The sequence below is a fragment of the Triticum urartu genome, chromosome 3, assembly GCF_003073215.2.
Source record: "Triticum urartu cultivar G1812 chromosome 3, Tu2.1, whole genome shotgun sequence".
Classification (NCBI taxonomy): Eukaryota; Viridiplantae; Streptophyta; class Magnoliopsida; order Poales; family Poaceae; genus Triticum; species Triticum urartu.
Window position 1 is genome coordinate 558,888,014 of NC_053024.1, and position 19,922 is coordinate 558,907,935.

The following is a 19,922-nucleotide window of genomic DNA, read 5'->3' on the forward strand; positions in this document are numbered from 1 at the left end:
CAACCACTCCTTAATGTGCTTCTTGATCTCCTCTAGATCATTTGCGGGCATCCGGTATGGTCTCTTCGATATCGGTCCGGTGCCTGGCAATAGCTCTATCAAAAACTCGATGTCTCGATCTGGCGGCATGCCTGGTAACTCCTCTGGAAATACATCTGGGTAATCCTTCACTACCGGCACTTCCTCCTAAACAACTCCCGTGAGAGAATTTACTTGCATCCTTCTCGGCGCATGCCTAGATACATACTTGATCCTTTTTCCCTCCGGGGTGGTGAGTAGAATAGACCTACTAGCACAGTCAATGTTTCCTCCATACTTCGATAACCAATCCATACCTAGTATCACATCCAATCCTTGTGACTCCAGAATTATTAGGTCCGAGGGGAAAACATGGCTACCAATGGTTAAGGGTAATCGATCGCACCATTGGCTAGCCATGTACTCTACACCGGGTGAGCTTACTAGCAAGGGTGTCCTAAGGGCTAAGGTGGGTAACTTAAACTTGTCCACAAATCCCCTTGAAATGTATGAATGCGATGCACTAGTATCAAATAAAACAAGGGCGGTAAATGACTTAACCAAAAACTTACCGATAACTGCATCGGGCTGCTCTTCAACCTCCTCCACGTTCATGTGGTTCACTTGTCCCCTATTAAAAGGGTTGGGCTTCTTCCCAGCGCTTCCATTTCCATTTCCGTTCTTCAATTCCGGGCAGTCATTGGCGTAGTGCCCAGTCTTCCCGCACTTGAAACAGGTAATGTGACTTTGATCCTTCTTGGCGGGTGTGGCTGGGTTAGAGAGGTTCTGTTTGCTGCCTGCTCCATTCCCGTTTCCATTCTTGGGGTCACTGTGGTTATGCGAACTCCCTCCATTGTGGGTGTGGCCTCCATGGTTATGGGTCAATCCTCCCGAGTTTGGGGTGAAACGAGGCTTCTGCTGAGCTCCTGAATTGTACTTCCCTTGTCCATACTTCCTTTTGCGGCTCTCAATCTGCTGTTGCTTCCCTTCAATCATAAGAGCCTTATCTACCAACTCCTGGTATTTGTTAAATGTTGCCACCATCAACTGCATGCTCATCTCATCATTCAGCCCTTCCATAAACTTCTCCTGATTCGCGACATCTGTGGCCACATCATCAGGGGCATAACGAGACAACTTACTAAACTCATCTACGTACTGAGCTACAGTATGATTTCCCTGGCGCAAGTTGCAAAACTCATGCTTCTTCATGCTCATAGCTCCAGTTGAGACATGGGTTGTGCAGAATGCTTGCTAAAACTGGTCCCAAGTGATATTGGCTACAGGGAAAGTGGTTGTGTAATTCTCCCACCAGGAAGCTGCTGGTTCATCTAATTGGTGTGCGGCAAAACGCACCTTCTCAGCATATGTGCAACCTGCGGTGGTCAACTCCCTTCCAATCTTGCGTAGCCAGTCATCCGCAACTATTGGCTCGGTGCTACTAGAAAACACCGGCGACTGTAGCCTCAGAAAACGGGCTAAGTTGTCAGCTGGTGGTGGCGGTGGGTTGTTGTTATTGTTGTTGTTGTTGCCCTAATTCTGAACTAGTAACTGCATCAGTGTATTCTGCTGCTGGATCAACTGGGTGAGCTCCGGTGGGAAAACAAAACCGGGGTCACGTCTCGGAGGCATCTGATGGGTTTTAGAGGGGAGAGATTAGAATAGAATGAGATCTAAGGAAAAAGCACTGCCCATATGCACATGAGACAAACACAATCATATCATATCACTCAATCAATCAAGCAAGGGCATACAATCGATCTAACTATCGTTATAGTGCTCGGTCTATTCTATATACATGGGGGAATACTACTGATCATATGGTGGTCTACTAGAAATTTTGATCGGTGGAAGACTCCATGATATCTGCTCCATCTTCATTTTCATAGTCATCATCACTACTATCAGGGTCAGAGTCGGTGTCGTCGATGATGATGTAGTCTTCAGAACGAATCTCCTTAGGTTCGTCGTCTTCTCCTCCTGGTGCGGGGTCTCCCATGAAAACTCCTAGCTTCCTTGGCATGTCGACATTCTTCTCCACAAGTATCATCATTTCCTCCTCATATCCATCGCGTGTAGACTTAACTTCCTCTTCTAGCTCGGTGATCCTAGTCATCACCTTCTTCAAATCTAACATGCTTGAGCACATCCGGTTCTCCTGGCGTCGAATGTGCTAGTTCAACTCCTGGATGAAAGCTGCAATGGACCTGTCCTTCCTGGTGCTGATCATCTCCCATTTCTCATCTCGGCGCCCACATATCTGGTAGACAGTGTCCTTCAGCTCCTGTTTGTAGATTTCTCCAATACGTCCTATAGCAATGTGGGCTGCCATGCTCTTTCCTAGACTCCAGGTTGGTGCATCAAAAGAAAACTCTATGGGCTCAGTGACTGGCGTGAATATCCTTCCTGGAATTTGAACTCGAATCATCTAACGTTCCTATTTTGGTAAAGTGGCGGTGTAGGTCCTGGTGAAGCTTGGTATTCCGATGTTCAGGTACCTAGTGACTTCCTTCAAGTGTCGCCCAAACGGGGTGTCTTCATCCGGTTGTGTAAACTTGTTCCTTGTGTCCGCCATCCTAAAGAGTACAAATGGAGAGGAGTCAGGAATGAGTAGAGAAGAGTGATCTATGGCTCATCTTAGTGGTCGTGTCCTACATTCAGCGTGTGCTCTGATACCATCTTGTAGCAATCCGACCTCAGACGGTCAAATCTCTGTGTTCAGTGTCATCCCTGGATCGGTAATGCTGACACACAGTACTCGAAGGATTTATAACAGAGTAGCAATCACACACTTATTACATCGAATGTCTCAAAAGAGAACTTATTATAATAAATATGGCTTAAGGTCATCTAAGTAGGATAACAGTGGAAGGCTTGGAAGATAAAGTGAGTCCATCAACTCCAACGGCATAGCTGAGTGCATGACAAATGACCTATGGCACCTTACTCGTCATCTGAATAGTCTGCAACATGATACGTTGCAGCCCGAGAATGGGTCAGCACATGGAATATGCTGGCAATATAACACAGTAGAGCAATGAACAGATAAATGCTATCAGTACATGCATATATGGCTAGTGGAGGCTCTATGGTTATATTGTTTTTGTGAAAAGCCAATTTTCCCTACATCAAAGGAATAAAATTTATTTAACTATCATGGTGGTTGGAACATCATTGAGAAGGTTCCTCCAAGTCAATCCCCATTAAAGTAATCATTAACAACCCAACAAATTAATTTAGAGTGATGAGATCAAATCAATAATTCAAGTACCAGATACTCAAGATGTCCATAACCGGGGACACGGCTAACCATGATTAGTTTATACACTCTGCGGAGGTTTGCGCACTTTTCCCCACAAGACTCGATCTCCTCCGTTGGATTTCTTGCACTGCATGGTGTTTGAGAAATGGATGACCGAGACACGGTCTTTCAGAAGCATTAACTCTAACCCCGGGTAGACAGTACCAACCTACATCCCCTACATCTGCTAGCCTACCACTGGAAGAGGTCATGCAACATACTCAACTATGCCAGAGCCCATAATGGCTTGTGGCTACACACGTAAGTTTCTAGCATGAATAATCTTATGATCCCTTTGAGCCTGGGTGGCGGACCATAGGAGGATCACACGGTATAACCCTGGGATCTCCTAGGACAACACTGGTATAACCCCAGGTGCCCAAAACCAACAATCCACCCAGATGTGTATTAAAGTTGCCACCTTAAATTAAAGCATTAATTAACAACTCACATCTATCATGGATACACTCAAACCCAATCCACATCTATGAGCATAGCATAGCGATAAAAGCATAATGTAGAAGTAACTCCCAAGGGTTTGATAATAAAACAGGTAATAGGTTCTACCTCATCATCTACTTCCCAATACCCACAAGTTAATCACATCCTAATCATGCAATGTTTGAGGATTGTAACTAATGCATAAAATTGGGTATGAAAGGGGTATGATCAATGTGTTACTTGCCTTGCTGACGATCCGCAAAACCTAGGGACTCGTAGTAGCATGCTTCGCACTCCAGGTGTTCTATCACAAACAAACAAACAAACAATAGCATACATAAGCAATCAAGCAAAGATGCACGGGTAAAACTCAAATAAGAGGATCTAACCAGAAAGTTCAACTTAAGAACTCCGGTTTGCAAAAAGAATCAAATCAAACGGAGCAACGAAACTCAAACTGTGAAAGAAACAAGATCCGATTACTAATCTGGACTAAAGTCAAATTTTACAGGACCAATATCTTGTTCAAGTTGGTTAAGATCTGGGCGCTTGAATCCCCTGATTACGATAAACGAGCGAAAAGATAAACTAAAACGAAGATCAGGGCAGAAATCGCGATCAAAAATAATCGCGGAAAAACCCTGGAAAAAGAAAAACTGACGAACAGGCTAACGAACGAACGTTCGCTGTCTGTGACTAACGGATGAACACCGTTCGTTAAAACGAACGTACAGACGAACGTCCGCTATTTAACTAAACCGGGAAAAGCCAAAACAAAACCGATCTAAAATTAAAAAATTGAGATCTAGGGTTTTTGAAATAAAACCGGCGGCGGCTACATCCGGCGACGGTCGGCGAGGCGGCGGCGGGACGGCGGGGCGGCTCCGGTGATGGGTGGCTCCGGCGGCGACGGGGTGGTGCGGCGGCGCGGATCGGCTAGGGTTTGGGGTACGGTGGGATGGGCTGGCGGCTCAGGGCTGCGGCACTTAAAGGGTCGGCCGGGTCAGTGTCCCTGGCGGACACGGCCCGGTAAGGTCGGTAACTTTTTTCTTTTAAAAAAATATTCCAACGCGCAGAAAAACGATTAAAAGAAATACTAAACGGACTCCAAAAATCCTGAAATAAATTTTCCCCGTCCTCTAAAAATATAGCGAACAAAGTGAACATTTATTTGGGCCTCTAATGTAATTTTGAAAAAATGTATTTTTTCCTAATTCAAATAAAATTGCAATAAAACCCAAATAAAATTTATTTATTTGATTTTAATATTTTTTCCTCCAATATTTCATTTATTTTGGAGAAGTCATATTATCTCCTCTCATATATTTTAATATGAAATATTTTCGGAGGGAGAAATTAATTAAATCCAAAGTGATCCTTGTTTCGATATTTGACAAAATTCAAATATGAAAATCGTGAAATCCCCAACTCTCTCCATGGGTCCTTGAGTTGCTTAGAATTTTGAGGATCGCAAAAACGAAATATGCAATAAAATATGATATGCATGAATGGCCTATGTATAACGTTCCAAATTGAAAATTTGGGATGTTACAGGATGCACCGGTGAAGTTTGCACCAACTCTCGAGGTGAGAAAGGGCAATGCACGGTACCGAAGAGGCTAGCAATGATGGAAGGGTGAGAGTGTGTATAATCCATGGACTCAACATTAGTCATAAAGAACTCACATAATTATTGCAAAAATCTACAAGTCATCAAAACCAAGCACTACGCGCATGCTCCTAGGGGGATACTCCCTCCATTCCAAATTACTCGTCACTGAAATGGATGTATCTAAAACTAAAATACATCTAGATACATCCATACGTGCGACAAGTAATTCGGAATGGAGGGAGTAGATTGGTAGGAAAAGACCATCGCTCGTCCCCGACCGCCACTCATAAGGAGGACAATCAAAGAAACACCTCATGATTAAAATTTGTTACACAATGGTTACCATACGTGCATGCTAAACCTCAACACAAGTATTTCTCAAATTCACAAATACTCAACTAGCATGACTCTAATATCACCCTCTTCATATCTCAAAACAATCATCAAGTATCAAACTTCTCATAGTATTCAATGCACTCTATATGAAAGTTTTTATTATACCCATCTTGGATGCCTATCATATTTGGACTAATTTTATAGCCAAAGCAAATTACCATGCTGTTCTAAAAGACTCTCAAAATAATATAAGTGAAGCACATAGAGTATTCTAATAAATTCCTATTCATGTGTGTCTCTCCCAAAAGGTGTGTACAGCAAGGATGATTGTGGTGAACTAAAAATCAAAGACTCAAATCATACAAGACGCTCCAAGCAAAACACATATCATGTGGTGAATAAAAATATAGCCTGAAGTAAAGTTACCGATAGACGAAGACGAAAGAGGGGATGCCTTCCAGGGCATCCCCAAGCTTAGGCTTTTGGTTGTCCTTGAATTTTACCTTGGGGTGCCTTGGGAATCACCAAGCTTAGGCTCTTGCCACTCCTTATTCCATAGTCCATCGAATCTTTACCCAAAACTTGGAAACTTCACAAAAAAACTCGTAAGCTCCGTTAGTATAAGAAAATAAATCACCACTTAGGTATTGTTGTGAACTCATTCTAAATTCATATTGGTGTAATATCTACTGTATTCCAACTTCTGTATGGTTCATACCCTCCGATACTACTCATAGATTCATCAAAAAAAGCAAACAACACAATGAAAACAGAATCTATCAAAAACAGAACAGTCTGTAGTAATCTGGAGATTTCAAATACTTCTGTAACTCCAAAAATTCTGAAAAATTAGGAAGACCAGGATAAAAAGTATATTGATCTACGACAGTTAGAATTGGTATTTTATCGCTCTCTGGTAAAAAATGATAATTATTTTCATGAGCACATACTTTCTGTTTTTATCAGCAAGATCAAACAACAATCACCCAAGAAGATCCTAAAGGCTCTACTTGGCACAAACACTAATTAAAACATAAAACCACATCTAACCAGAGGCTAGGTAGATTATTTATTACTAAACGGGAGCAAAAGGCAAAGAACAAAAATAAAATTGGGTTGCCTCCCAACAAGCGCTATCGTTTAACGCCCCTAGCTAGGCATGATGATTTCAATGATGCTCACATAAAAGATAAGAATTGAAACATAAAGAGAGCATCATGAAGAATATGACTAGCACATTTAAGTCTAACCCACTTCCTATGCATAGGTATTTTGTGAGCAAACAATTTATGGGAACAAGAATCAACTAGCATAGGAAAGCAACACAAGCATAACTTCAAAACTTTAAGCACATAGAGAGGAAACTTGGTATTATTGCATTCCTACAAGCATATATTCCTCCCTCATTATAATTTTTAGTAGCATCATGAATGAATTCAACCATATAACTATCATATAAAGAATTATTTTCATGAGCCACAAGCATAGAATTTTTATTACTCTCCACATAAGCAAAATTCTTCTCAATCGGAATAGTGGGAGTATCATAAGAAACTCGAATACTATAAATTGTTTCCACATTAAAAGAGTAATTTTCAGGAAAAGGGTAATCATAATCATGACAAGTTTTGTAAATATAATCATCACTACTTTTTATAACATAAGTATCATCAAAATAATCATCATACGTAGCAACTTTGTTCTCATCATAATCAATTGAAACCTCTTCCAAGATAGTGGAATCATTACTAAATAAAGTCATGACCTCTCCAAATCCACTTTTATAATTATCACAATAAGATTCAACATCCTCCAAAATAGTGGGACCATTACTTCCTAAAGTTGACACTCTTCCAAACCCACTTTCATCAATATAATCATCATAAATAAGGGGCATGCTATCATCATGATAAATTTGCTCATCAAAACATGGGAGACTAAAAATATCATCTTCATTAAACATAGCATCCCCAAGCTTGGGACAAACATTAATTGCAGCAAATAATTTCTCACACATGTCATTCTCATCAACATAACATCCCCAAGCTTGGGCCTTTTCATATCATAAGCATAATCACTCTCATCATTAATAGTATGGATAGCACCAATAGTATAGAAATGATCATCATCACAATGAGTAATAGGAACAACATCATTTGGGAGGGATACCTTTTTACCTTTGCTTCTCCGTCTTTTCTTTTTATTCTTCACATTATGTGTGGGTTTAAACCTCTTTTTGGAGCTCCTTATTAATGAGATTGGTTGAATAGAAGGCTCCTCCTCGTTACCTGATTCATCATAAGAAATAATACGAGGATATTGGGAAGTCTCTTCCCTTTCATTAGTATTCTCTTCATCTTCTATTTGTTTCCATGTCTTTATGTAATTGGCAATATAAGGATTTTCAATGCAATTCACCGCACAATACATATAAATTTCCTCTAAATCAAAATCAAGAACTTTATCAAGGGCAAATTCTGAAATATCCTTAGTTATACGTTTCATTTCTTCATATCCCACAAGCAAACTAAGTTCATTATGATGCGCAAGGGAAATCAAGTCATCACAATTTTTGGACACGATTTGATCATGAAACAATTTCCATTGGATATTTAAATGACCACGTTCATTGCTAAGTTCACAAGGATGGCTAAGAAAATTTAAATTTTCAGCACAAACATCTAGCCTTTCTTGCAACCATTTAGTTTCTAAATACTTATGCCTATTGCAAAATCTATCTTCCCTATTTGGTGTGTACTTGCAAACTCAATGCACTCCACAAAAATTGACATGCTTATAAGAGACATTTTCATCATGACTAGTGCAATCATCATTAGTACTATGGATATTCAAAGAGTTCGTACTAACAACATTGCAATCATGCTCATCATTCAAAGATTTAGTGCCAAACATTTTAATGCGTTCTTCTTCTAGCATTTTGGCACAATTATCGAAATCCTTATTTTCACAAAAGATATTTAAAAATGAAGCATATGAGGCACCCTCAATTCCATTTCTTTTGTAGTTTTCTTTTATAGACTAAACTAGTGATAAAACAAGAAACTAAAAGATTGAATTGCAAGATCTAAATATATACCTTCAAGCACTCACCTCCCCGGCAATGGCGCCAGAAAAGAGCTTGATGTCTACTACACAACCTTCTTCTTATAGACGTTGTTAGGCCTCCAAGTGCAGAGGTTTGTAGGATAGTAGAAAATTTCCCTCAAGTGGATGACCTAAGGTTTATCAATCAGTGGGAGGCATAGGATAAAGATGGTCTCTCTCAAACAACCCTGCAACCAAATAACAAAGAGTCTCTTGTGTCCCCAACACACCCAATACAATGGTAAATTGTATAGGTGCACTAGTTCGACGAAGATATGGGGATACAAGTGCAATATGGATGGTAGATATAGGTTTTTGTAATTTGAAAATATAAAAAAGCAAGGTAACTAATTATAATAGTGAGCGAAAAAGGTATTGCAATGCGTTGAAACAGGGCCTAGGGTTCATACTTTCACTAGTGCAAGTTCTCTCAACAATAATAACATAATTGGATCATATAACAATCCCTCAACATGCAACAAAGAGTCACTCCAAAGTCACTAATAGCGGAGAACAAACGAAGAGATTATTGTAGGGTACGAAACCACCTCAATGTTATCCTTTCTGATCGATCTATTCAAGAGTCCGTAGTAAAATAACACGAAGCTATTCTTTCCGTTCGGTCTATCCTAGAGTTCATACTAGAATAACACCTTAAGACACAAATCAACCAAAACCCTAATGTCACCTAGATACTCCAATGTCACCTCAAGTATCTGTGGGTCTGATTATACGATATGCATCATGCAATCTCCGATTCATCTATTCAACCAACACAAAGAACATCAAAGAGTGCCCCAGAGTTTCTACCGGGGAGTCAAGACGAAAATGTGTGCCGACCCCTATGCATAAGTTCACGAGGTCACGGAACTTGCAAGTTGATCACCAAAACATACATCAAGTGGATCACGTGAATATCCCATTGTCACCACAGATAAGCACATGCAAGACATACATCAAGTGTTCTCAAATCCTTAAAGACTCAATCCGATAAGATAACTTCAAAGGGAAAACTCAATCCATTACAAGAGAGTGTAGGGGGAGAAACATCATAAGATCCAATTATAATAGCAAAGCTCGCGATACATCAAGATCGTGCCGAATCAAGAACACGAGAGAGAGAGATTAAACACATAGCTACCGGTACATACCCTCAGCCCCGAGGGTGAACTACTCCCTCCTCGTCATGGAGAGCGCTAGGATGATGAAGATGGCCATCGGTGAGGGATCCCCCCCTCCGGCAGGGTGCCGGAACAGGGTCCCGATTGGTTTTTGGTGGCTACGGAGGCTTGCAGCGGCGGAACTCCCGATCTAGGTTATTTTCTGGAAGTTTAGGGATATATAAGAGGCGTTGGCGTCGGGAACAAGTCAGGGGGTCCACGAGGCGGCCACGAGACAGGGGGGCGCGCCTGGGGGGTAGGGCGCGCCCCCCACACTCGTGGTGGTCTCGGGACTCTTCTGGTCCATCTCCGATGCTTCGTGGGCTTCTTCTGGTCCAAAAATGATCTCCGTAAATTTTCAGGTCAATTGGACTCCGTTTGATATTCCTTTTCTGCGATACTCAAAAATAAGGAAAAAACATAAACTAGCACTGGGCTCTAGGTTAATAGGTTAGTCCCAAAAATCATATAAAATAGCATATAAATGCATATAAAACATCCTAGATGGATAATATAATAGCATGGAACAATCAAAAATTATAGATACGTTGGAGACGTATCACACACTATTCTAATTGGAGATGATGGGTGGCTTTCGCATCATGTACCTATATATATAGCCCTATATATATTTAATATTTTTATAGTGTGGGGATAACTTTAACTTTGAAAGATGGTCGTTGGATGAAGCCAATCCGATGGTGTAGAGATGGCAAATTCGAGAACTGTTGGTCGTTGGATATCATCTAGATTCCACCAGATTTTGCCACATGTACAATCTAGAAGACACCATGGTTGAACTTAAGCATAATGCACAAACCTCAAAACACAAAGCACTTCTTCTTTGTTCTAAAATCTTCCGTATCAGAATTGCCCAAATGTTTTTCTACATGATTTGCCGTTATTTGTTTTTATTGTATGCTTTACAACGCGCAATTCCATGAATCTTAAAATTGATTAGCTTTCTCATAAAAACTAGATGATTTTAAATGAAATGAACTATAAGATTAAACGAACATCTACATCATGCATATATGACTCAAAGCTTACATGCTATAATATGGTATTTATTCATAATTTGGTTGCCAAATCTAATGCGTGCAATGCACATGTACCTTACTAGTCTAAATGATTTTTGTGTGTGTGTTGTGCGTGTTAAACACATTGTACGTAGTATCATACATGGTTTAGATTCCGAACATCTAGCTAGAGCATACATGTACTACAATTTGAATTCAACATAAAATGGATACATATATTTGAATTTGAGATCGTATGTACATGTAGTTCATTTTTTATATAGGAATTTACTTCTCCTATATTCATGTCATGTGTTGTAAAGATAATATTTAGATGGTTGTATAACTAACCCTAGTACAATCTCATTCAAACAGGGAAAATGTACTCAAATTTAGTCTATATGCTAGACAACACACATTTTTTTGTTGAGGGAAGTGCAAATTGTTTTGGTACTGTACACGTTATGTTTGTTGTCCCAATTTTTTTAGTTTTTTTGTTGTTGTATTTGAATGCATTTCTAGTAATATAGTAAAACGGGACATGGCTCTCTCTAGTGATGAGGTGCGAATTGTCTTTTTTTGGTACACGTTAAGCTTGCCCGAAATTTCAAGCCGCGCCTTGTTATGCCGAAATTTCAAGCTAGCATCTTTGTCTATCGTGCTGCGAAATTCCCGCCTTTTCAACCCGCGCCTTGTTACCCTGAAATATTTAAGATATATGTTTGTCTCGTTGTGCTCCAAAAACTCCCTCCATCTCAACCCGCGCCTTGCTATCCCAAAATTAGAACGCGCGCAAAAACTCCCACCTCCTGCGAAATCCCGACATGCGAAATGCCTGTGATACCCCTGAACCGAAAGAACCGCCTAGCTCAAACTGGTGGGGGTACTTTCATAACTTACCCCACATTTCGAACAAGTGCGTCCCTAAGCCATGGTTCCCCACTCACATCTCATCCGCCCACCGATTCGTACACCGAGGCCACGAAAACCCGCGAAGCCGCACACCCTCCTCCGTCCGCCACCCAGCCGGAGCTTCTTCCCCGACAACGTCGTCCACAGCAACACCTCGACGTCCCTCATCCACCGTATCGGATGAGGATCCGTCGTCGATCTCGTCGTCCCGCCAGTTCCGCCACCCCGTCCTCCACCTCCAAGGAGCTGCCCCGACGTTCCCCTCGTCTTTTGCACCACCTCAATTCCCACACTGTTGTCTTCACCTGCACCACGTAAGAGGATCATCATCACCATTTCCTCAGATAAAGCTGAGGCCTAATCGACGCCACCAAAGAGGTTGTACACTAATCGCCGCATTTTCTTCTTGATTCGATCTCACGGTGCTGCCGGCGCTCGGTCCCGAGCCGACATGGCACGGCTCCATCCACGGTGGCGTTGTCGGCCACTTCCTCCATGATGTCGCTCCCTCGGCGACGACGTCCACATCAGTAGGAGCTAATGTTGCTTTAGCTCTCGCTCGCGCTGCTGCTCTGCTCTTGCTCTTGGTCCCCTTCCTGGTCTGCTCTTGCTCTTGCTCTTGCTCACTCTGCTGCTCTCGCTCTTGCTCTTGCTTGCGATGCTGCTCCGATTTACCTACACTTCAGTCGACTAAATCGACTTTTGGGTCAGTCGACTTTCAGGGGGTGGGGGGCTCACCGGATTTCAGGAAGAACCAGCCGCAGCGGGGAGGGGGGCTCGCCGGAGAGCTACCCCACTATCTATCTTAGGGTTCAGGGTGGGGGCGGTGGTCGCCGGCGGTGGTGGGGCGGTGGCGTGGAGATTGCCGGAGAAAAAGCTCGGCACGGGGGGGCTATAGGGATGGCCGGGGCGGCGGCGGACCGGCGGTGGGGAGTGGTTTCGGGGCGGGCGGGGCGATGCACCGCCGGCCGTGGGCGGCAGGGGCGGTGGTTTGGCAGGTGGTGGCTGGCGGCTCAGGGGGTGGAGGTTGAAGGTGAACTACAGGCCCTTGATTTCGTATCCAACGGCTAGAAAATCGACTAACCAGAGATGAAAAAGTCAGTCGACTGACATGTAGCCTCACCCTGATGCTGCTACATGACCAGCTGCCCCGGCTCTCGCACGCGCTGCTGCTTCGGGCGCTGCTGCTGCTACTACTTTACTGCTACTAGTGCGTTCAATTTTGACAGTAAAATTCAGTTTCGACAGCAAAATTCAGTTTCGACAGTTAAGTTCAGTTTTGATAGTTAAATTCAGTTTCGACAGTTAAGTTCATAGATGAGCGGTTGATGTATTTTACATCTAGCACTTTGTGGTTATGTATTTTACATCATCTATTGGAGATGCTATTATAATTCCACTCAGGTTAACGTTGTCTCTCTTGTCCTGCTTCAGCCTCGTCGTTGTACAACTCACCGGAGCTGCTCCAACAACGAAACCCTCCATCATAGCGGAGCAGTACCCCGGGCTCCATCTCCAGACGCCTAAGATCTTCTTCCCCTCCTCTGACAGCCAAGTCGGTCGGAGCATCGTCACCGACCAACCCAATCACACTGAGATCGACATGGCTTCGCCAAAGAGGTTGTACACTTGTTGCATCTCTTTTTACTCTACATGTTATATATATTGTCCACTGAGCACACGTAGTAACGTGAAATACGATTAGTTTCTCCTACTATATGACAAGCAGTGAGGTACCAGGCAACTTAGCTATCTGTGATGGACTCTCTTGAATGCCATCATTATTTATCTCTGCGTGCTTGAGCTGTGCATTTGTCGATGGGCCTGGGAGTTGAGCTAGTAGGGCAGTGGCCTGGGTCCAAAGTAGTAGAAGTAGCACAAAAACATTTTTTGAGTGTAGGATTTTCCTTGCTCAAGCCTGCCTACTAGAATCGCCAGTGCTTGAAAGGAAAATTGAAGGAAAAACATAGGAATTGGAAAGTTTCATACTATACTACTATTCATGCATTTGGTTCAAAGGAATGGAGCAAAGGAAAATTGTAGGATTTGTTCCTTTAGTGTCTCCTTGAAAGAAAAACCGTAGGAATTTTAATATCCACTTGTCCTCCTTTTCAAATTCCTATTCATGAAGCACATGACTAAGAGATAGTAGCATAATAGAATTATAACCGTACATTTTCTTGTGGTTTGACTTAATCTCACCATGCTTCTTTGCATCCTGTGATCTTCCTATTCTTATGAACCAAACACCCAGATGGGCAGAATTCCTGTGTTTTTAAATTCTTTTTTTTTGCACGTGCATTCCTATCATATTCATGTGTATTTACTATCCCTGCATTGTTAGAATCCTCAAATTCAAACAAGCTCTTACGCAATTACTTTTGTTACAGATATGTGTCAAAGAAAACCTTGTGTGGTTTGTCCCGCTCCTACTGTGCTGTGTTCCACCCCAGCTCAGCTGCTCCAACGACGGAATGGTTCACCACAGCAGGGATCCACTCTCCAGACTGTCTTTTGTCGCCTCGGATCTTCTTCCCCGCCGCCGGCAGCCACGACAACTGCATTACCATAATCAATTGAACAGATGACCTTGAGGACTACACGGGTCCGCAAGAGAGGTCGCACTCTTCTGTGTCTGCTTACGTTATGCATAGCTTAATACGATGACATGCTACTTTATCGTCGTGTTCACCTATTAGACTCTGAGTCAGGTCCAAACTAATGCTGAAACTTGAGTTTTTAAATGGTTGTGGGTACATATTGGGGCAGCAATTTGTATTATCTGTCTACTATCTAGTTAATCTCGGGTGTCTACTATGAGTTTCATGTTGGGTGCAAACAAACATTAAAGGAGCCATTATCTGTATTTTTTAACTAAAGCTATTGTCTGCCTGCTATCATTGGTTTTGGGTCTATCCACAGTTTGCTACCATCACTCTGGATTTGTGCATGCACTCCTTACATAATATCACTATGTTTTATTCCTGTGCACGTCAGTTATTGTACACAATGGAACTGAACATGTAGAGCAAAAGATATGAGCCTTGTGTGGCAATAAAATTTCATGTAGACGTCGCTCCATGGTGGGCGCAAAGGCAGCCCCCCCCTCCACCCATTTCGGATTGTAATCAAGAGGAAGATAACTGTTCTGGGGGGTTCAGAAGGAGAAGACCACTCCTATTTACCCCCTGAGGTCTTCGCTCTAACTTGGCATGCTGATGTTGGTAATATCATGCATATGGTGTCTTGCATTGCTTACTTTATACATCGAATATGTCATCTGCTTAGTTTAGACATGCTTTGTGTAAATGCCATATGTTTAGTTTCTTTATCGTATATGTGAATCATGCAATGCCATCTTGTTTAGCCAGGCATCATATATGTGAATTTTGCAATGCCACCCTGGTTAGCCAGTCATCTTATATGTGAATTATATCATGCCATCATTTTTTATTACGTATTAAATTTGTCAACAATTTTAGTACATTCAATTACTCTTCCTGCGCATCAGCCATTTGGCACGGTCATGGAAAAATCTGGAGTGGAAACAAGGTCTTCAGAGTAGAGAATGTTATCTGACGGAGCGCATGTCTTGCTGGTTACGGATAGCTCCTCAGATGGGGATTCAGAGACAGATGACCAGTCCTATCCCCCCCCCTGAGGTGCATGCTCTAACTTGGCAGGGTTATGTTGCTCATATCGTGTGTATGGTATCTTGCATTGCTATGTCATTTGCTTAGTTTAGACATGCTTTGTGTGAATGTCACTTGTTTAGTGTCTAATTACCATATATGTGAACTATGAAATGCCATCTTGTTTCAAGACATTATATATGTGAATTAGGCAATGCTATCTTGTTGCAAGGCATTATATATGTGAATTATGCAATGCCATGCTGTTTAGCCAAGCGTCATATATGTGAATTATATCATGTCGTCCTTTTTTTGTATTTCTCATTGCATTTGTCAACAATGTTTGTATATTCAACTGCTCTTCCTGTGCATCAGCCATTTGAATTGGTGATGGAGAAATCTAGAGTGAAAACAAGGTCTTCAGAGTAGACAATGCTACCTGCTAAAAGCAGATATCTTGCTGGTTACAGATAGCTCTTCAGAGGAGGATTCAAAGGCAGATGACCAGTCCTATTATCCCCCTAAGGTGTATGCTCAAACTTGGCAGGGTTATATTACTCATATCATGCATATGTTGTATTGCAATGTTTAGTTTTTACATCATATACACAATATTGAATGCCATCTCTTTAGTTGACACATCATATATGCGATTAACCTCTGCTCACTTGCTTAGTATATAAATCATATATTTGAATTATATCATGCCATGATGTTTACATAGACAGCATGTATCTGAATTATGGCACGCCAACCCATTTTCTAAAGATATAATATAGTTATATCATCTCATCCTGTTTACATAGTCATCATATTTTGAAGTATGTCATTCTATCCCTAAATTATATCATGCCATCATGTTTCCATCAACGGCATGCTTGTGATTTATGGCATGCCAACCACTTTAATAGACACATCGTATAGTTATATCATGTCATCCTATTTACATAGTCATCATAATTTGAAGTATGTCATTCTATCTTGTTTAGTTAGTCATCATACATGTGAAATTGTGTCATGCTATCCTGTTTAATTAGCCATCATATATGTGAAATTATGTCATGCTATTTGTTTGGTTAGACAACATAAATGTGAATTATTTCATGCCCTGTTTTCTTCCCTACTATCCATTGCACCTGTCTATCTTACAATGTATGTACATTCAATTACTTTTCTTATTTATTAGTCATTTCAATTGGAGGGGTGATGGGTATCTGTGGGAGTAAAAACACGGTATTCAGAAAAGATTGTGCTACTTGTCGATGCAGATAGAACCACGGTTGTACTTGGCCAAGAACCAGCCCCACCACACAAAACCCAGACTCACGCAGATTGCTACCCAGTTAGACAGAGAACCAGCCACACCCCTTCTAACCCCAACCCCAGCAAATAGTAACCCAGTTCCAGTTGACACAACACCGTCTCCACCACAGAGCACCCGAACACGAGCAGTTAGTAAGGCAACTGCAGTGCCAAAAGCACGAGGACCACCACTCCGAACCCCAAGTCAACACTTAAAGTAGAAGAAGAATTGTTCTCAGGTCAGGTTCCGTAGCTATGGTTCATACTACTTTGCTCTTGCATCACTGTATTTACTCATACCAACTAATTTCAAATTTGGATGCAATTGAAACTCTAATGGCGCAACAGGTATGTTTTAAACCCATTTCTTTAACGTGTTTGCTGTTGTAACTTGCTCTGTATTGATTTCAGTTTCAATTGAATAAACAGTTATGTTCTCATGACATGCACATTACAAGTGTTGTTATTGCTGTGTAGTTTCCCACACTTATATTCTGTCTATGTTGCTTTGTCTTAAATAGATATGATTTGAACTGTCTCTATCTTGATTTGGCAACATAAACTAGAATGATATAGACCATACAGTGAACATACTAGATAGATATATGTGTGTTCCATGTTGTTATCCTGTCCACCTTACTATTGAACTGATTTACCAAAATGAGTTTCATATACAACATGGTAAGCCTGTGATGTGTTTGTTTGTTTCTCTTTTTTAACGCGGATAAAATATTGGAGAAGAGTACCCTGTTATGCAATGGTAAAGGAAGTAATGCAGATAAGGTTCAAGATAGTGAGACATCCCTGTTGGTCTCCAAGAAAGCTAATAAAAATTATATTGAAGACACTAAGACAACCCCAAAGTCATGTCTTGATGTAGTGTTTGAGTCACTGGCTACTACTGCTAGCACCAGCTCTTAGAACTCGCTGCCGGAATCAGTTCGACTTCTTGAGTCTCAACTTCAAGTTGAAATACATCGATCAGATGTTATGCGACAGGAAGCCAAAGGACTGAGGAAGTCCCTGCAGAATTCAGATGCATCCTTTCTGGTGCAACAGCAAGTGTTGGAGGATTTAAGCGCCAAACAAGAGAAAGTTAATAAGCTTGCTAAGCATCCTGCCAGCATTATGGGTACCCAGGATATTATTTCTTGAGCTCTTCTGAAGTGGTTTCAGTTCTAGACTTGTTTTGCTGCGGCGTTTATTTGCACTGGTCGCCAACTTTGACAACCAGTGTATGTGATATGCTGCTTTGTTCCCTATATTTGCACTGGTGGCGAACTTTGATGTCGAGTGGATGTAATATGTGTAATAGTCGTGATAGCCTAGCGTAAGTTGCTTGCTTATTTATTTCCTTGTTGTCTTGTTTATTTGTTTGCTTGTAGTCAGTGCAGTTCTTTTTTCGTGGTTTGCTAGTGGACGCAACAACCTATTTTTTAAAACTAGGCCACAATAACCATGGGCTACATATTTACTGTAGTGACCCTGGGCCTCCTATAGGCCGTAGAAACAATGGGCCTTCTACGGGACATAGAAACACTAGGCCTTCTACGGGCCGTAGAAACAATGGGCCTTCTTCGGGCTGTAGCATCAATGGGCCTTCTACGGGCCGTTGGATCGATCGGCCAAACATGGGCCAATAACAGACCGCATTATGGGCCATAAACGGGCTAGAGTTGGAATCATCCATTCATGGGCCAACCATAACGGGTCGTCATTAATCGGCCGTATTATGAAAGCGGCCCAACAGATTAACGGTCAGAAAAGGCCAGTAACGGGTCGTAAGTAACCGAATGCTAGAAATGAGCCCAAGAATAAATGGGCCCTGAGAAGGCCGAAAGATAATACGGGTTGGAAACGGCCCAATGGAATAATGGGTCGTTAATGAGTATAAAGCGGGTGCACTATTCATTACGGGCCAGTTTCACCACGGGTCGTTAATGGGCCAAGAGTAACAAAGGGCCTCATATGGGCCGAAAGACATCATGGTCCATACATGGGCCGGAAGTTACAATGGGCTAGAATCATAATGGACGGCCCAGATGAAGCTACTGGGCTTAATTCTGATAGGCCATAATGAGCCGTGAATTAGCGGGCCGTAAGTGAGCTATGTACGAACAGGCCGTTAACAGGCTTTCCGTGGGTCGGACCATTACCTTTTGACCAAGTCAAATGGGCCGGCCTTTTCACCAGAATGGGCCACTGTTGGTTTGTGCCATGTGTCGACCTATCATAGGCGCCTCCTGTCTAATGAGTGGATGACATCTGTCCCAGCGGTGAGCCAACACGTGTTTCCTCCGGCCAATGAGAATTTTACACGTGGAAAATCCCCATTGGTCCGGGCTGTTAACGGGTTATTGGATCCAAACCGGAACCCGATAGCTTAACGGTGACCCGTTACGGTGGATTCCACGTGTCGGTCATCCTTGACGAAAGCACTTCTGTGACGCGTGATTTATCGTCATGGAAGTGGACACTTCCATGATGATAATTTTGGTAATGTCATGGAACACTTCTACGACAGCACAGGTATGACTATCTTGATTCTGTCATAAAATCGTCATGGATGTACATGCATGACAGAAAACGTGACCTATTGTGACAAACACGTATCATCACGGCAGTGTATTTTTTTTGTAGTGCAAGCAGCAGCCCCAGGCGCAAGGGGGGCCCCTCATCAGCAGTACGCGACTCTACTGTGGACCTGCGCCACCAATCTGTGGACGGGCGTCGTCCACGCATACTCGATGTCGGTTCCTCGGCCTCCCACCCCGGGCATCCTTGGGCCTCGTCCGGCAAGCCATCAGGCGTACTTCGCCGCACCTGGCGCCACCCCCTACCCGGCCCTCCCTGCAGCGCCGGCCACGGGTGGCTACGGTGTCACCCATGCGCCTCCCTATGGCGGGCTCTACCCGGCCCAGGTGTCGGCATCGTGGGATCCCGCCCTGCTCGTCGCCCTGCACTCGCCTCCATCACCTAGCAACTATGGTGGTGGCGGTGACTGGTACATGGACTCGGGCGCCGCCGCTGCCGTGGCTCCCTTGGGCGTCCCTACCGCCGAGGCCCCCTTGAGCGCCCCCGCTG